The following is a 21,597-nucleotide window of genomic DNA, read 5'->3' on the forward strand; positions in this document are numbered from 1 at the left end:
AACAGTTGTGTGAGCCGGAAGTGTGGATCAAAGGAGGTAACAACTGAGTGAGTGAAGAGAGGGAAGACCAGGTGGAGAGAACCTGCATGAGGGTCTCTCTGGGCCAACTCATTTTTTTGTGATTTGCATTGGGAAGGCTTCCAAAGTAATGTCAGACACCAAAGGGCAAAGGCTGAGCAATCCTGCTGATATGCTGATGCCACATGGCCTGGGAACAGGGTATAGAAGCTCATCAGGGACAGGGAGTGGTGAGATGAATTCCAAAGGAAGGAAAAAGAATCCTGATTGGCAGGCTTTTCATATTCCTGTATGGGAAAGCTGGTTACGAATGTGGAACCTGATGTGCCAATAGAACCTCAGGGTCTCGTTGACTGCTCTATTACACCATGTTTAATTCTGAATGTAATGATTTCAATGACAGCACTGGGGAGGTACTCTCCATGATTGAATTGTGAGTGAGGAAGTTGTGACAGAGTAGTATTTCATTTCACTAAATAGCCCTTCTCAGCCCCAGGAGTCGGCATGGTTACGAGACCACAATCCAGCCACTCTTGGAAAACCCATCCATCAACATCCATGACTGCCCATCAGCTATCCTTGGCCCAATCTGGATGGAAAACATGGCTCCATACAGGGAACCTCCATGCATGTGTTTGCCTAGAGTATATAGTGCCTGGATAGATGTGTTTTTCTCACCCAAATCATGCAACTTTGTGTTAAAAACATTAGGGCAAGAAAAAGAGAATTGGGAAAGACAGCATCCAAGAAAGGAATCATATTTTATTTTTAATAATTGCAGCCTTTGAAATTGGACTACTAAATATGAGGAAATATTATAATTACCAATTGCATTTTTTCACACTTACCAAAAACTAGTACCATCTTCCCAACTGATATAGAAATTAACATATGCTCTTAGTTTAAGTGCTTGCTTCCATTTGTGAATTATTATTGGGGCCACAAAACTACTGTTTTTAAGGCAAAAGCTGCTTGGACCATATGCCTATATTCGAACGTCTCATTGTCCCTTTACTGAGGGCCTCACTCTCCTTACACGGACGTACCTTAATCCCCCCAGCTGAGATGTAGGAAGAAGAAGATGAAAATCTTTAATTCCATTTATGATGTTACTCTTTTCCAACCTTAGCTACCTAGGCTTGATTGAGCTTTGTGCGCAGTTTCTTGATATTAGTATTCTTCACAAGATAGGAAAGAGAAATCTAGCCGCAGCTCAGATTCAGTGCTATATGACCCTGGGGAAAATGTCCTCTCAACCTTTCAATGCATTCCACAGACCAGACAGCCCACTGCACGCAAAGCCCTGCATTGGTAGTACCCACTAGAAGAATTCATTGCCTTTTTAAAAATTAATCTTTTGGGTTAGTTGATGGCTTTGAAATATTTTTACATTAAAAATACAATGCCCTAGGTGGTGATTAGGTTCCCAGGTAGTCTAGAAAGGACATCAAATAGCACATGGTATGGTCAGTATGGTTGAATATTGTTCCTAATAGAACTGTTCTGACTCCACCTCTCTCATGCCTAGGACCTGGAAGAACATACTTGCCATCAAGGAGGGTTGGTATCAGTGACTGAGTAGACACATCTATCAATCACTGCTCCCTCTCGTGCTCCAAAATAAAGAAGCTGATAACTCAGGACACTCCCACTTCTCTCCTCTTTTGGGTATGTCATCTGTAAGTCCAGTGGCTGCAGTCTATGCCCCTCATATGCTATACTTAGTAATAAGACTCTGACCATATTGTTAGGGAAACAAACGTAGGAGAGCCAGGGTCACAACCTTTTTAAATCAACTGCATCTTAAAACTAGCAAGGCACTTTCCTTGCCAACCAAAACCCATGGTCCTAAGATGTTGACAGCTAAGGAAACAACTTGGTAATGCCTGCAAGGACAAACTCCTACAACAACAGAAAGTCCAGATGTCCCGATACCCATAACGATATATACTTTCAAGAGAATTACAGTTATGCTTTGATGTACTCACACACTAAAATGTCAAGGACAGTTTTCTTTAAATCAATAGAATAATAAATTTTGTCATGCTGTCAGCCTACCCACACATAAGCACAGCTTAGTTTAGTCTTTACATAGACAAGACCCCTATATAAGAAAAGCTTAAAACAATGACAGCGCATTCCTCCACTTGCTTTCTGAGGATACCCTACTTAGTAATGGAGTAGCTTTTAATAAACTGTCTCTTCTCACTGCTCTCTATGACTCACCTTGAATTCCTTCCTGCATGAGATCCAAGAACACTCTCTTGGAGTCTGCATCGAGACCCCTTTTCCTATAACAATTATTTGCCAGAAAAGCCCAAACAAACCTTTTTCTCCTTATTCACTTAGATATCTATTCCGCTTGTTAAACTGAATTGAAGACATTGTCTAATATGTCTGTATAGCTCCCATAGAATGTCACAGTGTTTTGTACCCAGTCGGTACCTAATAAATGTCAATAAGGCTGAATTGGGCTCTCTGCAAATGTCAATCTCCACTAAGATCATCATAGAGATGTTAGAAGCTCTGGAATGAGATGCCCGCAGCAATCTGGGTGTTCAATCCAAGCACCCCTCATAAGAAACAAACATTTTTATTTATAAGCTTCTTCCTTGGAGGGTGTTTTCCATTCTTATATAAAGACATTTTAAGCTGAGCTCTGACTCCATCTACCTGCAAACTTCCTTTAAGAGTTCATTCTTATAAGAGGATTGTCTCTAAGGAACACAGGAATATATCATGTCTTCAGCTGAGAAGGTAAATTTCATGATGTTAATTCATTTTTCCATTTGATTCATTTGTTTTTCCCAAGGCGCACCTTTCATGTTCAAAATAATCAATCTATTTCCAAATGGGCCCTTGAAGTATGAAGGTGACAGCATGATGTATGTGGCAGTGCTGGAAGTGTGAATACAGTTGCTTTGGAAAAGGAAGCAAAACTTGTGCTAACTGTCTTAGGATGGAAAGGGAGTGTGCTGAGACCAAGGGGGAATAAGTCCCCGAATAACTCTTAGAAATACCAGGTTACCAACTACAAAAACAAAATGCCATCACCAAAAAAGAAACAATCAAAATGGCACAGAAATCATGGATGATAGCAACTAAGAGGAGAGAAACACAAGTATTCAAAAGCAAATCAGCTCTTTGAGGACTGTAGAAATCTGCCCTTTCCATTGCTAAGTTACCATTGGCAGATTACATACATATTTCCAGATGTTTCCTAAAGAAAAGAGACCTTCCTGACCATGTTTATTCTAGCTCAGGCAAACTTAGGAAGGGTTGGGGGGAAACTTTGTGAAGACAGAGATGGAGTTTTGTTTAACTTTGTATACCCAGCAGCTTGCATGATGTTTGGAATGTAGTAGGTGCTCAATAAATATTTGGCAAATGGAAGCTAGGTACTTGTTAAGGTGTCTTTTCTACCTTGATTTTATTTCACTTTTCTTTCAATGCTTCCTACATCACTTAAAACCTCTTTTGGAGTAAAGGTAAGGTGTAATTTGGTGAGATATACATGAAACCAGCATCGTGCTAAGTTTTTTGAGTGAATCAGAAAGAAATCATAAGGTTGTCACCTGATGCTGACTAGCTGGTCCCTGGCTTTAGGAAGTGCACCACTTAGATGGCTAACCAAGGCAGGAATGTGAACCTGAGGACACCCTGTCTCAGGATGATGCCAGTGGCATTCACAGGAAGTAAGAACATAACATGAAATTCAGAGAAAATACAAACAGCATTGAGATAGGAGAATTTCTCCCTAAGAATGGCTTATTTCTGAGAGAGAGGACTGTGAAGCTCCTTCAATGAAATGTGCATGCATTTTAAACATTCCTACAGCATGCCAGCCTCTTCCTGGGACTACTGGTCACAAGGAACACAGTGTGGAAACCCAGAGGAGGAAGTGCCTAACAGTGTCTGTGGAAGTTGAAGAAGATTCCTCAGAGAATGTGGTTTTGGGATACAATCTTAAAGGTGGACAAGGTAGAGAAGAGTCTTCCCAGCTGGGGCAGTAACCAACTGAGGGAATAAGGAAAGGATGGTGCATAAAGGGAATGGCAGGAAACTCAGGATACCTGTGGCAGAAGAAGCATTTGACCCAGGGAGGGTAAAAAGCAAAGGGACCTCCAACGCTGTGCAAAGGTATGTAGAGTGTGTCCTAGGGAGGGAATGGAGATGGGGCAGGAGCCATTGAAAAGCTTAAGTGGTCTGGTGAGATTACATTTTAGAAAGATCAATCTGTCTGCAAGATGGAAAATGGTTTGAGAGGGACAAGAGTGGAGCAAGGAAACCAGTCAGAGGGTGCTGAAGTGCTCAAGGGAGGCATGATGGTGTCTTTGACTGACTCTCGGGGGAAGGTAAGTGGAGGGGTGCCGGCGGAAGCAGGAAGTAGACGCAACAGGTATTTGATGTTGGCATTAAGTAAGGGGGCAGAGCCATAGGCGACCCCAGGTTTTGTTCATTCTTCAAAGAGTTTTTCAGTGCCTACAAGGTGCCAGGCACCATTTTTTTTGTTTTTGTTTTTGTTTTGTTTTGTTTTGTTTTGAGACGGAGTCTTGCTCTGTTGCCCAGGCTGGAGTGCAGGGGTGCCATCTCAGCTCATTGTAACCTCCACCTTCCAAGTTCAAGCGATTCTCCTGCCTCAGCCTCCCAAGTAGCTGGGACTACTGGTGTGCGCCACCACACCCACTAATTTTTGTACTTTTAGTAGACAGGGAATTTTGCCATGTTAGCCAGGCTGGTCTTGAACTCCTGACCTCAAGAGATCCACCCGCCTTGGCCTTCCAACGTGCTGGGATTACAGGCGTGAGCCACTGTGCCTGGCCCCAGGCATTGTTTTAAGTGAGATACCGCCATGAAGCAAACAGTCATTCCCTCTAACCCAAAGATTCCAGACTAAGCCTCAAGCATGGGAGAACGTGCTGCTTTATGAGGAGTTTGCTCCAAAAGTTAGGACTTGGTGTTGTTAACTGTGATACAAATTTACTCCAGGAAGCTAGTTTTCTAGAAATTCCCTAACCCACATGTGTGTTGCCTCATTTAAGAGAAGATAGGATATTTTTAGTCTTTAAGAAAAAATAACCAGCAGAAAATGTTCTACAATGTAGACAAAGTTGGTTACAGAGCATAACATTACACTGCAGATTTGTTGACCTTGCCCATTCAATTCCGAAGGACCAGGAGGAAAAGCAGTCAGAGAATCTGGACTTGTGTTTCCTGTTGTCCATTTGGGAATAACAACCACTTATAGTTTGTCTCAGCAACTCCACCTATTGCCTGCACCCCTAGAACCCTCTGTCAGGTTCCACAGGAAGCCATGTTCCCACGCTCCTCTGCTCTCTGACTTCCAGGTAGGTTTGGCCAAAGAGAGGATTGGAAGCAGGAGGAGGGGAGATGTCAGGGTGTGTCTCCTGTGCTCTCTGTGTCTTGAGGTGAGAGTCTGAGTCTCCTCCATGGTTTCAGCACCTGCTGATGCCTTCTGGGTTCTGATGGGACCTCCTCCTCCGTGTGCCTCCAGCTCCTGCTGATGCCTTCTGGGTTCTGATGGGACCTCCTCCTCCATGTGCCTCCAACTCCTGCTGATGCCTTCTGGGTTCTGATGGGACCTCTTCCTCCGTGTGCCTCCAGCTCCTGCTGTAGTGGCAGTTTTCTACTGTTCCTTATTCCTGGGTTGCCTCACTATGTCGCTTGTTTGGCTTCTTAGTCATACACTCGCCTGTGTACCCAATTGCCTCCATTAAGCTCCCACTGCTTACAAATCTAGAGCAGTTTCTATTCGCTCTCCTATCAGCTTTAAGGGTTATGTCCATTTTATATATGGGAAAACTGAGGCTCAGGTAACTTAAGTAACTAGCTCTAGGCTACACAGCTATCAGGATGCAGAACAATCATTTGAACCCAGGTCGGCTTGGTCCAGTGCTGTGACTGGGGAGGCTAATGAACCCTCTCAGTGCATTTTCCATCTGTAAAATGGGCATTCCAGAAGATGAGGATTAAACAATAGTGTGTGTGAAGGGCATTTCATAAACTGAACAAATTATTATTATTCTCCGTATTATATGGTGTCTGATGGCTATAACAGCAAAGAAATCTTACTAAACTTATTTTATTTTTATTTCTGAGCATAACCACACAGGTAGTGAATAAGGTGTGAGAACTAAAAGTAAAATCTTATCCCCACCCACCTCCCAACCAACTGTACAGACTCTTTCTTGGCTAAGGGGACCCCAGAGAAACCTTAAAAACTGAGCTGCAGCCATGATGGGATGGGAGGTGGTACACACCTCACTAGATTCCCTTTCCTTTTGCTGTTTAGACAAAATTGAACAGAATCAATGTTAAAATAGAGATCATAAGACTGACACTGTGGCAATAAAATATCTAATTATAAACAAGACCCAAGGCCATACCAGGCAAGGATTAAGTCATGAACCCCTGCATTTAAAGAATAAACTATGTTCTAACTGCCACAAAGTTTTTCTTTTTGTCTAGCAGCTAAACTAGCCCTGGTCTCAAGATGAGCAATGTTGAAACAACTACAGTTCATCCATCACCAGATGCTGACTAACTCACATTCCACCAGCCACAACTACAGCTTTGATTGCATAAGAGATTGATTTCAGCATCTTTCTCCTGGTAAGAGACTATCAACCATGGACTGGTTCTGGCTGATTTACCGAAGCTGCACACTTCAATGCATTCCTGTCCCTGCTCCACCTTTTGATGTATAGGGCCTAACTGAAGCACATATAAATGTTAAGTCTCACCCCAAAGTGAACATGGGTCACACGTAACATGCATGTTTATTCAGTATGCATACATTAAGACCCTCTTCATAAATGTTCATAGCTCCTCCTGTAACCTGTTGAATATGTATATTTGGCCAACCAGCTCAGCATAAATTCCTGTTAAATCTTCCTTTCCCTTGAAGTGCCTACCTTTCAGCCTCTGCCAGAGGCTGTGCTTCTCAGCGTCAGGATAGTCACTCTGTAGGCTGTAACCTTTTATAAGAAATAAAGACTCCTTTCCAAATGTATAGATTTGTGATTTTTCAATTAACAAGTAACTGTTGATGTGGCATGATTCAGGATTTTTTTCATCAACAGGTTATTTATTAAGCACCATTTAAGTGCCAGGCACTGTTCTAGGTACTGAGAATACAGCAGTGTCAACACATAAAGATTCATGGAGTGTATAGTCTAGTGGGAGTATATGGACAATAAACAAATAAATATATGATATGTCAAACGGAGACAAGTGCTATGAAAAAATGACTAGAGCAGCTTAAGAGGACAGAGAGGGACAGAGCTGGGGGTGCTAATTTAGACACAGTGGCCAGAGGAGACATTTGAGAAGAGACTTGAGAAAAGTGAGGGAATGAGCAGTGCAAATATCAGGGGATAGGTGTCATCAGTGCAAAGACCCTGTGGGAGGTGGTACTTGGCATGCTTGAGGAGGCCAGTGTCCCTGAAGCAGAGGAACTGTGGGAGGTGAGGTATCTGAGCAGGGGAATTGGGGGAGGTATGATGCCCGGGGCAGAGGGAACTATGGGAGATGAGGTGCCTGAGCAGAGGGAATTGTGGGAGATAAGATGCATGGGACAGAGGGAACTATGGGAGATGAGGTGCCTGAGCAGAGGGAATTGTGGGAGATAAGATGCCTGGGACAGAGGGAATTGTTGGAGATGAGGTGCCTGAGCAGGGGAATTGTGGGAGATAAGATGCCCGGGACAGAGGGAATTGTTGGAGATGAGGTGCCTGAGCAGAGGGAATTGTGGGAGATAAGATGCCCGGGACAGAGGGAATTGTTGGAGATGAGGTGCCTGAGCAGGGGAATTGTGGGAGATAAGATGCCTGGGACAGAGGGAATTGTTGGAGATGAGGTGCCTGAGCAGAGGGAATTGTGGGAGATAAGATGCCTGGGACAGAGGGAATTGTTGGAGATGAGGTGCCTGAGCAGGGTAATTGTGGGAGATAAGATGCCTGGGACAGAGGGAATTGTTGGAGATGAGGTGCCTGAGCAGGGGAATTGTGGGAGATAAGATGCCTGGGACAGAGGGAATTGTTGGAGATGAGGTGCCTGAGCAGGGGAATTGTGGGAGATGAGGTGCCTGAGCAGAGGGAATTGTGGGAGATGAGAAAGTTCCTGGAGCAGGGGAAACCATGGAAGATGATGTCAGAGAGAGCCAGATCCAGCAGGGCTTTGTAGGACTTTGGATCTTATTCTGATTGAGAAAAGCAGTCACTAGAAAAGAGGCATGGTCTGTTTTAAGTTCTTTTAAAAAATCACTTTGGTTGTTCTGTGAAGACTGCAGGAGAGCAATCAGGATTGCTATGAAGATCTCTTGACCTCTCAATATTCCCCCTTTGTTTGTTGGTAATGAAAATCCTACCAACAGAAGAGAAATTAGAGATGATGCTGAAATGTTTATATCCCTGGGAAAGGCAATGTGTTTGCTTAAATTTGTTGCACTATGTACCTTTCCTAAAAGCTGGAACTGGGTGTTGGAAATAGGGAGGAAAGTGGAGGTTGGAAATAGGGAAACTTGCTCAGGGGACATGGTATAAAAAATGTGGCCACCAGAGGCACAAAGTTCATCTACATGACCATTGTTTCTAGGGTAGTTTCCAGCCCTTCCTTGGCATGAGTTTAAACAAGACTCTGTTATTCTATCAATCCATGGAGGTTAAACTCTTCAAGATCTAGAAATGTGAGAGAGAAATAGGATGTTGGTGTCACAATGTCTAATTTATTGTAGTTTGCCGGATTTCACAGTTATAAACCAAACTGCATACCCAGCTTTTTGCCCCATCTGACCCCAACTGTTATGCAATTCTTTCAACTGACAAAGAATGTTTCCATATTTCTTGGGTTTCTGACCCCTCGTGCTGGGGTCTGGAAGCCCAAGGGGTGGAGAGGGACTTGGTGGGGAGGCACACTTTGCACTGAACATGAAGGTCACTGACCAGATGCATTGCAGTTAGCAGCTTCGAGACCCATCTCTTTCATGTTCTCAGTCAGCTCAGAACACATGCCGTAAAGAAATCTCTCCTACAGCAACTGAATTTCCCCCAGCAAGTGGCAAGTCTATGGAGCCAAAGCACCATTTTCTCATTTGCTTGTGTTCCATCCATTATATGAGCAGAATGAGGCTTCTAGGTTTTACAAGAAAGGCTCATTTTGTTAAAATCATGGCAACTGACTTAAAAAATAAAGTGTCATTACCCAACAAAAATAAAAAGTTTAGCTGAATGTCTTCCAAACAAAACAGGACAACTGATGACATTTTTGCTAAAACAGTCAATTCTTGTTAATAGTTGAATGGCAACAATAATGAGAATAAGAATAAATCACTGGTAATTCTGATAAAGCATTTGTTTGTCTTTGGAGTATATATGAATGCAACATATAAAAGCAAGTGTTAAGTGAGTTTGCATTGCCAGAGATTAAAGCAATTATTGGAAGAACAAAAATCAACACAGAAAACATTCTAAGGAGTATGGTGCAGTCCATCTAATATTAACCTACAAGTGGATATTTACAACACATACTCAATAAACATTTATTTAAACAGATATTTACTAGTGCTTATGATGAGCAGAGTGATACCACTTAATCTGGAGGAGACAGGGTGGTGAATGTGCTGAGATATGATACATTTCCTGTGCTCAATGGGTTTATAATTAAATATGCAAGTTTAGACTGTAATCTAATTCATAATACTAACGCCACATGAGAATAACAGAGCAAGAGTAGTAGACTGTGGGGGAAGTCAACAACTTTGTTAACTACGTGACAACAAATATGGAACTCAAAGGATTGGCAGAAAGAAAGACACACATTTGTATTTTCTTTATTCATATGTATATTTATGTGTGGATGTTTATTTGCTTACTATAGATGTTCATTGTTCCTTCATAAGTTGATTACTGCTTATATTTAAAAGCATCACTTTTAAAAAACTGTATTCAAGCCTAGTTTTTTGCAAGTGACATACATAAACAATACAAGAGACCATGGATGCAGTTAAAACACAGGGATGTAAAGACACAGTATTGAGGTTGGACCAGCCTTGCCTAAGGATGCCTTGTGGGGGAACACAATTGTTCTTGACATCTTTTTAAGGCCTTGGAATATATTCCAATCTTCTCTCATTTCCTCTGGTCGTGTGTTCCCCACTGATTTGCCTTTAATAAAGGTCACTGCTGAGTACCTCTTCATTTGTGGGCTTGAAGGGGTACAATATCGCCTTCCATAAATAACACCTAATTCCAGTGCTTTGGAAAGTGGCACAGTGGAATTTCGTCTAAAACATCTGCCACTACTCAAATTTCAGACTGCTTTAAGCATGTACCCTGGAGTTTCATACTGTTTGTGGAGTGGCTGGAGAATCCTCACTTTGGGACTCATCTGGGTCAGCCTTCCCTGGCAGCACCTAGTCACTGAACATCACATGGCTCCCCATGAAAACGGTCATTTGGCAACTCATTCTAAGGGAACTGGTCTCAGCTAACAGTTAATGGCAAGAGTCTAATAAATTCATTTTGCTAAAATGTTAATGTCTAAGAAGAGTGCTAATACTTCTTCTTACCTCCATATTTACACTTTGTAGAAAATAATTCCTTCACATCTTAAATGAATAAATTGCCATAGTAGAATTTCATTCATTGCATAAAATTGGGAGAGGGCATGTTCTTTACTTCACATTCTGAAGACCTTGTCTTCTTGCTCAGGGGATTTTACAGTCTCAATGTAATTTCTTCTAAGACCTTTCCAGATCCCAGGCCCAGTGTCAGACCAGGTATATCAGGACCAACCATCGGATCCTGATTATTCTGGACCATTTAGAGCCAGAATAATCAGGATCTGAATTCCACTGATTCCTCCCTAAGGGACGACATTGGGTAGGAGCAGCTCAGTTAAGATGTCATTACACCTTTTATATATCATTATACCTTATATCAAAATAATAAATCTTTGTTGTTTTAAGCCACTAAGATTATGATATTTTGTTACAACAGCAACATAAAACTAATGCAAACACAAAGCACACTGTTGGCACATTGTGAAGACTCAGTAAATGACAAGCTCAAGGATAAAAAATGTATGGAGGACAGCCGGGCGCGGGGGCTCACACCTGTAATCCCAGCACTTTGGGAGGCCAAGGCGGGCAGATCACGAGGTCAGGAGATTGAGACCATCCTGACGAACATGGTGAGACCCCGTCTCTAGTAAAAATACAAGAAATTAGCTAGGCCTGGTGGTGGGCGCTTGTAGTCCCCAGCTACCCAGGAGGCTGAGGCAGGAGAATGGCATGAACCTGGGAGGCGGAGCTTGCAGTGAGCCAAGATCACGCCACTGCACTCCAGCCTGGGAGACAGAGAGAGACTCCATCTCAAAAAAAAAAAAGAAAATATGTATGGAGGACAAGAGTCATGAATCAGGGGTCACCATAGGTATGACAGAGAGGTGAAAAGAATGGTGAGTGAGATATACCTAGGTTGAATTGGGAAATACTGAGAGGAGGTAATATAGTAATGAGCACACCTAGGACCTAGATCTTGGTTTCTAAATACTACTTTCTATTAAAATGAAGCAGAGTTCTTTGGAGAAATGGTTCTCCTTAGAGAAATGGTTCTTTTCAGGGTAGGTGCAGGGAAAACTCAAAATGGGCCTGAAACACCTTACTGTGCCAGACAATGAGGAAGTAAGGATACTGAAACTAGTTGGAACAGTTTCCAACTGGCAAAATCGAGGCTGTTTGAACAATAAGTTATTTAATGATAATAAAAGATTTAAGTAACCTATTTAATTAAAAGAGAAAATCAGGATTCATCCTGGTATTAATCAATCATTCTATCAATAATAATTTTGGTAATAAATGGGATTTTATAGTATCAAGATAATTTCCTATAAAGTACTTATTAACTATAAAAGGAATAAAGAGTAACTTTTCAGGGGCAACCCCAACAGTCACCTCTGTGTTGGGCTCTGTGATGTTCTGCCCAAGACACCTTCGGAAATGACAGACAGGCTTATCCTCAGTTGCTGGGAGTGATGACAGAAAATAGTCCTTGGTGGTTCAGCCCTCCTTGGGAGTTGCCTTAGCAGAAGAAAACTGCCTCATCCAGGGTCACACCTCACTGCCGAGGTGGCTCACCTCCAGTGACCGATCACTATGGAGGAATAAAGCCCCATCCCTTTGTCCCCATCTCAGGAGAACTTTGAAGAGCCATCTCAGCTCCAGAGTTTCACCGAGGGTCAGCTGAGGCCTTTGGTGTGACTGCATTACAGCCTGACTCCCCCACTACCTAATACTGCTTCCTTCCATAGGAGTTGATCCCAATAGCACTCCCTAATCGACAGCTTGCATGCTAATTTCACAGTCTACTTCCTGGGCACTCAACCTTTGCCACCACCTTAATCGAGTGGTTAAGTTAACATCATCAGTAATGGGATCTGTAAAAGTTATGTACAATCAGGTAGGAGGCACCGAGAAGAACACAGCATCATTTCTGCAATCTTCCTGTGAAAGATACATGACTTGATTTTAACATCAAGTGAGGAAACATCAGTCAAACCCAAATGGAGGGGCATTCTAAAAATTACTGCCTTGTAATGTTCAAAAGTGTCAAATCATGAAAGTCAAAGCAAGATTATGAATCTGTTCCAAATTAAAGAAAACTAAAGACATGAGACATGACATCTAAATATAACATGTGATCCTGGACTAGCTTCTGTTGCTATAAGGTATATTATTGCACAAGTAGAAAAACTCAAATGTGTTCTAAAGATTAGACTACCATCAAATATCAGTGTTAATTTCCTTATTTTGATGGTTGCACAGAAGAATGTCTTTGCTCATAGGTAGTACACACTAAAGTATTCAGTGATGATGAGACATCAGATTGACAACTCTAATAATGGTTCTGGGAAAAAACAGTTCTTTGTATGGTTTGTCTTGTAAATTTTCTGTAAAGTAGAGTTTGTTCCAAAATTTAAAAAAAACTTTGAAACAACAACAATACATGTACCCAATTTTTGTACAATTATCCTGTATATTCATGTCCTTCCTTTTTTTTTTTTTTTCCACCAGTGATGTAGGTTTTTAAGTTTCTTAAGAGAAACATTTTTGAATGAACTTTGTTTGGAGCACCAATATCGATTCTTCAAAATTACATGCTGAGGGATACCCTCCTGGTTGCCCTACCCTCGGCAACATCCTATCTCTAACAAAAGACACAAGGTGGCCTTTCCCCTCAAGAAGCATCAGCTGTAAGAGAAGATAGAACTAACTGTTGAGGAGCAGAACAGCAGTGAGGTGTTCCACCCATTGCATAACAATGCAAATAAATCCAGAGGCTGGAGAAATCAACTCGCAAGGGGTTACTTAGTGAATCATTGAAGCAAGGATGATTGAGCACCACAAGGCCAGGTTTACCATCCCACATAAATCTAAGGGAAAAGAGGCAGAGAGCAAAAAGAGATTTGTTTCTAACTTCCAAATATGATTACCTTATGCATGCGCCTTCAGTAATTAGGACTGTGATTTTTTTCCTGAAATTTTGTCTTGATGGCTATAAACACAAGCACTGTCTTTATGAATCATCTTTATTTTTAAAATTTGGCTAACACTCCACTCAAATGTCTTTGACATGTTTAAAGCAATTTGTTTCACAAATATGAAAGTTAGAAAAGGTTGAAATGATGGAAATGATGGAAGTGAAGTAATGGAGAGAGTGTGTCATTTTCTATCACTTAGAAATATGTTGCACAAATAGAAAAGCTGTTTGATGGAAAATGCCACTGCAGCTGTCTCCACTACTTCATTTCCGTCATTTTAGTCACAGAAACATAAGGGTTTCTTCCTCTTTTTGTAAAATTAATTGCTTTAATACAAAAGGCCCCTGTCCATCCTGGGCACTAACCAAGCAATAACAGCAGACTGATTCCATGAGGGGAGCATATTCCTTATGGGCCTGCCTGATGGGCCTTTCCTGCCGCTGCAAGCTCCTTACAACTCCAGAGCCTTGAAACTGAGTGGTGTCCAAACTCCAAATGCAGCCAGAAACTTGATTCAGGGAAATATTTCCTTCTCACTAGAAGCTTGTGTGCATCAGCAGAACAATAAGCTCCTGGACTACCAAGAATGCCGTCCTCCTTGAATGGAGGGTATATACTTCGTAGCCCTCTTAGAATGCTCCCAATTCCTCAAGAATCATCTCAAGACCTCCCTGCCCGTTTCTGAGATTTTACCCTTCAACTCTAGCTGATCCTCTTGCTCTTGACTGCCCAGAGTCACTTCTGCCAGTCGTGTCACACATTTCTGGAAGGCAACTGTATCAGTATAGCTCTTGATTATATACTCTATGACTGTGTTCATTGTTTGTGGAATTCCTCTCACTCCAACTACAGTAAGCTCTTTAAAGACAGAGATGGTCAAGAGTTTGAAACCAGCCTGGCCAACATGGTGAAATCCCGTTTCTACTAAAAATACAAAAAAAAAAAAAATTAGCTAGGTGTGGTGGCGGGCACCTGTAATCCCAGCTACTCAAGAGGCTGAGGCAAGAGAATCACTTGAACCTGGGAGGCAGAGGTTGCAGTAAGCTGAGATCACGCCACTGCACTCCAGCATGAGCACCAGAGCGAGACTCCAGCTCAAAAAGAAAAAAGACAGAGATGGGGTCTTTCATTCCTCTTAAACCCCCTATGGGGCGTCACAAAGTGCTGGACACAGCAGAGGTTTCTGCATCAGAAATTCATTGAACCAGACATGGGACAAGATGTTATAGAGGTTTGTAAACAGAATTGGAAAGGAAATAGACAAGGAAGTTGAAGAAGCCAAAGCAAAACCTCCAACAGTGCAGAGAAGGAGCAACCCAATGGCTAAGCTAGGCTTTAGCCAGAGATGGGCAGCACATTTAGAACATCCAGCCCCAGCTTCCTGAAGGCTAAAGAAATACTCATGAACAGACACAAAAATGGTGAGACTCACCTCCCAAGGGTAACTCCCATTACTCCTCTAACAAATGAGTAAATATGCGTGCTACAGTAGGTACCTAATCAGGCATGAGTAGGGGAGGAGAGGGCTTCCCCCCACTACACACACACCAGGAATGGCAGGCGACCATCAGGTGATGGTCAGGCAATTGTTAAACTGTCTTTCTAAAATAATAATTGGTCCCAGCCAGTGCTAGGGAAGGGCAGTCTCCCAATAAACAGAAATACCTGAAACTGGTGATCAGCAGTTTCCCAATAAGACCTCTGCAGTTGGGTGAGTGGGCTCAGCCATGCGCACTAAGAGTCAAAATGGCGGAATTTAACCAGTATGTGGCCTTCCTCTAGGGACACTCAACTGGTAAGGAAAAAATGCCTCAAGTGACCACGAGTACAACACTAGTAAACGCACTGTGCATGCTCCCCTTCTAAGCACTAGCAGTCCACTGCACATGCAGACAGACCACTTAAGGGAAGAATCACAGGAGTAGGGACACAAGACCCCAGAAGTATGCCAACAGGTAAAACCTGAAGTCAGTCAGGTGCGGTGGCTCCTGTCTGTCATCTCAGCACTTTCAGGTGGATTATTTGAGGTAAGGAGTTTGAGACCAGCCTGGTCAACATGGTGAAACCTCATCTCCACTAAAAATAGAAAAATTAGCCGGGTGTTGTAGCAAGTGCCTGTAATCCCAGCTACTGGAGAGGCTCAGACAGGAGAATCACTTGAACCTGGGAAGTGGAGGTTGCAGTGAGCTGAGATCGCGCCACTTCTCTCCAGCCTGGGTGACAGAGCAAGACTCTGTCTCAAAAAAACAAACAAAAGCCCTAAGTCAAAGTCAAATTGTGCACTTGTATTTCAAGTTACCCACTTGGCCCTTTTCCAAGTGTACTTTCCTTCCTTTCATTCCTGTTCTAAAGCTTTTGAATAAACTTTCACTCCTGCTCTAAAACTTGCCCCAGTCTCTCCTGTCTTATGAGGAGGCAAGAATTGAGGTTGCTGTAGATCCATATGGATTCACTGCTGCTAACACACTTTGGTGCCGTGGGACTCCAGTACATTTGCTGCCACTAACACCTAGACATGCATCCACAGGACACTGTGTATGTATGCATGAGAGACAGAGAGAGAGCAAGATAGAAACAGACAGACCGAGATGGAAAGTAATAGAAATCCTAAGAAAGAAAAGATCAGAAAAGAGGCTGAGATACTGAGAAGAAAGAGAGGGTGAAGAGGGTAGCAAGAGAGAGATATAGCTATTTATAGCCTGTCTTATGGTTGTGTAATACCTGTCTGGCTCTGGCTGCTGTTATAGTAGCATTTTATGAAGGTTATCCTTCCTTAAGGAATACCGTAAGAATTTAGCTTTCCTACATGGTTGCAATATTGAAAATAAGGCTGGTAATTGGGTCATCTTATATGGAAGGAACTATCACGAAGCAGTTCAAAGGGCTTCCAGTTATTCCCTCATCAATCCTTACAACATGCTTCTGGAGTAACTGGAGGGCACAGATGAAGAATATTTAGTCCACTTGGATCCTTTCTTTAGTGGGCTTTATTTCTACCTGCATGCTCTCTTTTTAGATTAGAGACTCAAGAGCAAGGTATCACAGTGGGCACATTTGTTTTCATTAAATATTTCCCCCCACCTTTTTCACCTCTTGCTTCATATGCTGCAAGAATGTCTTAGAATTTATGTGGAAAAGCCAGGGAATGCCCACAGTCCATCCTCCCTGAGTTCAGACCAGCGCTTTCTGGTGGAGTACAGTTTCAATTATGTGTGTGCAAATGAGCCACATTTATGAATTCTTGTAAGTGAAAGAGGTCATCATAAGATACAAGTGTGAAGATAGAGAAAGAGACATAGGAGCAAGGGTGAAGGCAAATAAGGGGAATAGGAAAGAGAGACGAGAAAGCACAGGAGGCAATCAGGGAGGAAGCATTTGTGAATGTTCTGAGTGTTCTCATTCCGATACCCACGGCCCTTAAGTGCTCTGTGTGGCACCCTTGATGTGACAAAGACATCAGTGACTCTATTACCCTAAGGACCGTAAGCGTCACTCGGAAACTCCAGCTCTGCAGACATGATGTGGGTGACAGGGCAGGGCTGAGGAAGCACATGGTAAGGTCTCTGGCACCAAAATATGGACGGCAATCCCACCTACTTTGAGATTAAACTGTTTCTGTCACTTCAGCTAGAACTATGGGCAAATAATTCCAGGCAGAACTTGGCCTGTGGGTTGTCAGAGCCCCTATGTGACTAATGAAGCTGTCAGAATGGATGTAACAAGGAGACTGGGTATTTCTGTTGGGAGGTTCAGTGATGGTTGTCTTTGCCACCAGGAGACAAAAGACATGAGAGCAATGCCCTCCTATTTGCTTTTGGAAGCATTTTCTTTGTGCGTGTGTAGATGTTTTTTAAAAATAGACAATCACTTATGGGGAATCTATTGGGATACAACGTGAAGTTTTGATCTATGTATACATTGTAGAAAGATTCAATCAGCTAATTCACATGTTTATTACCTTACATAGTTACCTTTCTTTTCTATGTACATGGAAAAAAGAAAGGTAACTGTGGTGAAGACATTAAAAAGCTATTCTTTTAGCAATTTTGAAATATACATTATTTTAACCTGTGGTCACCAGGCCGTGCAGCAGATCACTAAAATTTATTCTTTCAGTCTAAATGAGACTTTGTACCTATTGATCAACATCTTCTCTTTCCTCATTCCTTGCCCCCAAGCCCCAGCCTCTGGTAACCACCTTTCTACTCTGTTTCTATGAGATCGACTTTTTCGGATTCCACATGTAAGTGAGATCATACAGTATTCATCTTTCTGTTCCTGCCTTATTTTAGTTAGCATAGTGCTCTCCAGTTCTATCCTTGTTGAGAATGGCAGAATTTTCCTTCTTGTAAGGGCTGTATAGTACTCTATTGTGTCTATATACCACATTTTCTTTATCCATTGGTTAGGTTGCTTTCATATCTTGGTTATTGTGAGTGATGCTGAAATGAACATGAGACTACATACATCTTTTCAACATCCTGATTTCAATTTTCTTTAGATACATACCCAGAAGTGGGATTGCTGAATCACATGTTAGTTCTGTTGCTAGTTTTGTGAGGAACCGCTACACGACTTTTCAAAATAGCTGCCTTAATTTACGTTCCCACCAATAGTGTATAGGGTTCTCTATTCCCTGCATTCTTACCAAGGCTTGTTATCATTCTCTTTGGTAGTAACCATTGTAACAGGTATGAGGTGGCACCTAACTGTGGTTTTAATTTGCATTTCCCTGATGATTAGAGGTGTTGAGCATTCTTCCATAAGCCAATTGGCCATTTTGGTGTCTTCTTTTGAGAAATGTTGCTCAGATCCTTTGCCCACAACATGGGGCAAATCACTTAATCCCTGTGGACATTGGTTTCCATGTTTTTAATAAGTTTTATTTCTACCTTCCCTGCCTCCCAGTTTATTGTGAGAATAAAAAAAATGGTTTCCTATACATTATCTCCTTTAACCCATAAATGGCTGTTTAAAATAAATATTATAGTCCCTATTTTCAGGTGAGGAAACAGTAATGTGATGGGGGGTGGGGTAAAGTGATTCTGTCACTGCTATCCACGGTGGAGCTCAGGTTCTGACTGGGCACTGCCTGAGTCCAAGCCCCCTCTTTCCCTACCAAAAAGGGCTTCATTTAGCCCTTTTATCACATGAGCTGTCATCCCTGAGATGACCTACAAACGGCAGAGGGCCAGTCACTGGGGCATATTGTTAGTACTCAGGCCACAGTGTGTTACTTCGCTACAGGTGAGTTCCATTTTACTATGCAAATACACACACACACACACACACACACATTTTACTACTTCTAGTTATAGAAGTAAACATAAGTTCCTTTGAGGGAAGAAAAGGAGGGGAAAAATCATCCAAATTCATGCAGCATCCGTTTATCCTATCATTTGTTAGTGAGATTCTTTTTCCCCCTTGAGTCTCTTACTAATGTCCCTAACAAAATCTTGGTCCTCCAATTTATCTTCCACACTTCTGCTATAGTAATCTAAAAAGTAGAAAAAAAATCAGATCTTAATACTCTACCTAAAATGCTACTACAGAGGCTTCTGGCTGTTTATAGAATTACATCTAAACTTCTTATCAAGTCATACAAAGACATCAGTGTGCTTCCAAAATGTCATGCTCCACTGAACTTTTCTATTTTTTTTCCTCTAGAATGTATACAATTTCCATTCCCCTGGGTCAATTTCTATTCATTTTTTGAGACCCGCCTCAAATAGCACTTTCTGGAGGATTCTTTCAACTATTATTGCCATCAGTCGCTCCTTCCAAGGTAGCTTCTAAGCATTTTGTTCAAAAGGCTGGCATTGAACGCAGCCTTTCCTACTCAGACTGTCCCCTCTGGACGACGAATCCTCTGGAGGCAAAGGATGAACGTATCTTACTGCTCTAATCCCAATATGGTGCCTTGCACATACAAAGTATTCAATAAGAGTTCAATAAGCACATTCAAAAAGAAAATAAATAGGCTTTATGGTTAAAAGAGGCCAAATAAATATCTGAAAAATAAATATAAAAACATGCTCTGAACAATTATTTTTGAAAAGTTACTAAATATGAATGCCAAATTAATAGTTATTTCAATGTTTGCACAAAATCTTAAGTGTCAAAAAGAAAAAATGGATATAAAGTTATCACAATGCATAGACTACAAATCTGTTCAAGTTCTGTCAGCCACCTGCCTCAGTGTTCTATGGAATAGAGGTAATATGTGTCTATAGTTCAGCATTTCCTGGAATGAGTTCTGCACTTTATTCGATGGTATTATAAAAATAAAAATGTGGTAGGGTAGTGTTTATAGTAGAATAATTTTGGGAATTGTTGGGCTAAACAAGATTCATTTTTTGACTGCGTGTCTACTCACAGCCTTTTATATATTAATGTGCCTTGGGCCTCTATGAGAAGAGACACAAAACACAGCATGATCCAAATGTATTTGACGATGGAACTTTTTTTCCCCCAAGGAGAATCTCACATGACAGGTGTTCATAGAGAACACACTCTGGGAAACACTGTCCTACTTTCTTAGATGCCATTATTAGTCACTTCACAGAGACGCTTAAAAATAAACACGTTGATCATCAATGCAGAAACCCATAGGAGCAAAAATCTGAAATGACATTCTATATAAATGTTGCTTCAAAATGATGAAATAGGCTGTCTATTTTCACCAAAATGCAGCATAAAATAGTTGAAAGAGTACAGGCTAAGGAATAGTTCTCTACACGTTACAAGCTGCACAATTTGGGGCAAGACATTTCTCAATAGAGAAACTATGTTATGTATGTGAAAATCACACATCAGCATGATTTTACCTGGACAAAATCCATAGGGAACAAAATCCATAGGAAGACACAGTCTTAAAGGATATGGATGATGTTTTCAGATATAAGGGTACTCCTCTGCCCCCCTAAGACCCTATAGCACCTGCTCACCACCTACATCTTTAAATAACTTGAGATTGTCGGGCACGAGGCTTAGTTCATACTTCTCCACCTACGGCAGTCATACGCTCCCTCACCTCTTTCTCGACAACCTTGGAAGATGAGGGATTTTCCTTCCTACTCAGCCCGTCACCCATGCCGCTGTCCTCTATGCTTCTATCTCCTCCAGGATTCCCCTCCAGTCCCTCCTGAATCTTCAGAATTCTTCCTTGACTGATTCTTCCCTCTCTGCCTGCTACATGTTCCAGTCCCTCCAATCCTGAAACAAATACTGAAATCAAAACACCCCTCCTCTCACCCACATTCCTCTCTAGCTACCACCCAAATTTTCTTTTCCTCTCCTTCAAATTTCTTTAAAGATTCATCCGAATTGACTACACCCATTTCCTCACATCTCCTTGACTTTCAGACCGTTAAAATTTGGAATCTCCCCGAGTTCAACCAGTGTCCCCCAACTGTTGACTCCAGTGGGAAGTTCTTATCTCACTGCATCTCCTAGTTATATTTAATAACATTGATCATGCTTTCCTCTTGAAACACACAACTCTCCTGGACTGAGTGACACTGCACTCCCCTTATTTTCCTTCTGTTTATCTGCTCATTTGGTCTTTGTCTCCTCCAGGGGCTCTAGTTTCTGGACTGATGCCTTAGAAGTTGTTTTCCCCAGGGCTTAAGCCTCAGTCCACTGCTGACTTGATTTACCTTTTTCTGAGTGAGCTTGCCCACGTGTGTATGATATCCAAATTATCTCCTGTCCAACCCAAACCTCCTCCCGAAGCTTCAGACTCATATTATCTACTGGACAGGTTTACCTGAAAGTCCCTCAAGTAATTCACACTCACCAGTTCAAACAGAATCACATTCATACCTCCACCATCTCCTTCGTGGAGGCTCCCTTGGTGGAGGTGGTAAGCATTGTAAGTAGAAGAGGCTGCTTGGGTCCAAATTGAGGTCCTAGCACTTTCCAGGTGTGACCTGGGTAAATTACTTAATCCTTTCAACCATTATCTCATGAGAAAAATGGAGATAGCCGTAGTCCAATGCCCAGAGGGCTGCTTGAACA

General features: G+C 41.9%; 1 protein-coding gene across 2 annotated transcripts in view; it reads right to left on the reverse strand.

The window, feature by feature from the left end:
• F13A1 (coagulation factor XIII A chain) overlaps positions 1-21,597 on the reverse strand; it is a 164,704-nt gene that overhangs the window by 119,820 nt on the left and 23,287 nt on the right. The gene's annotated exons all lie outside the window — the stretch shown is intronic.

Source organism: Pongo abelii, chromosome 5, assembly GCF_028885655.2.
Source record: "Pongo abelii isolate AG06213 chromosome 5, NHGRI_mPonAbe1-v2.0_pri, whole genome shotgun sequence".
Classification (NCBI taxonomy): Eukaryota; Metazoa; Chordata; class Mammalia; order Primates; family Hominidae; genus Pongo; species Pongo abelii.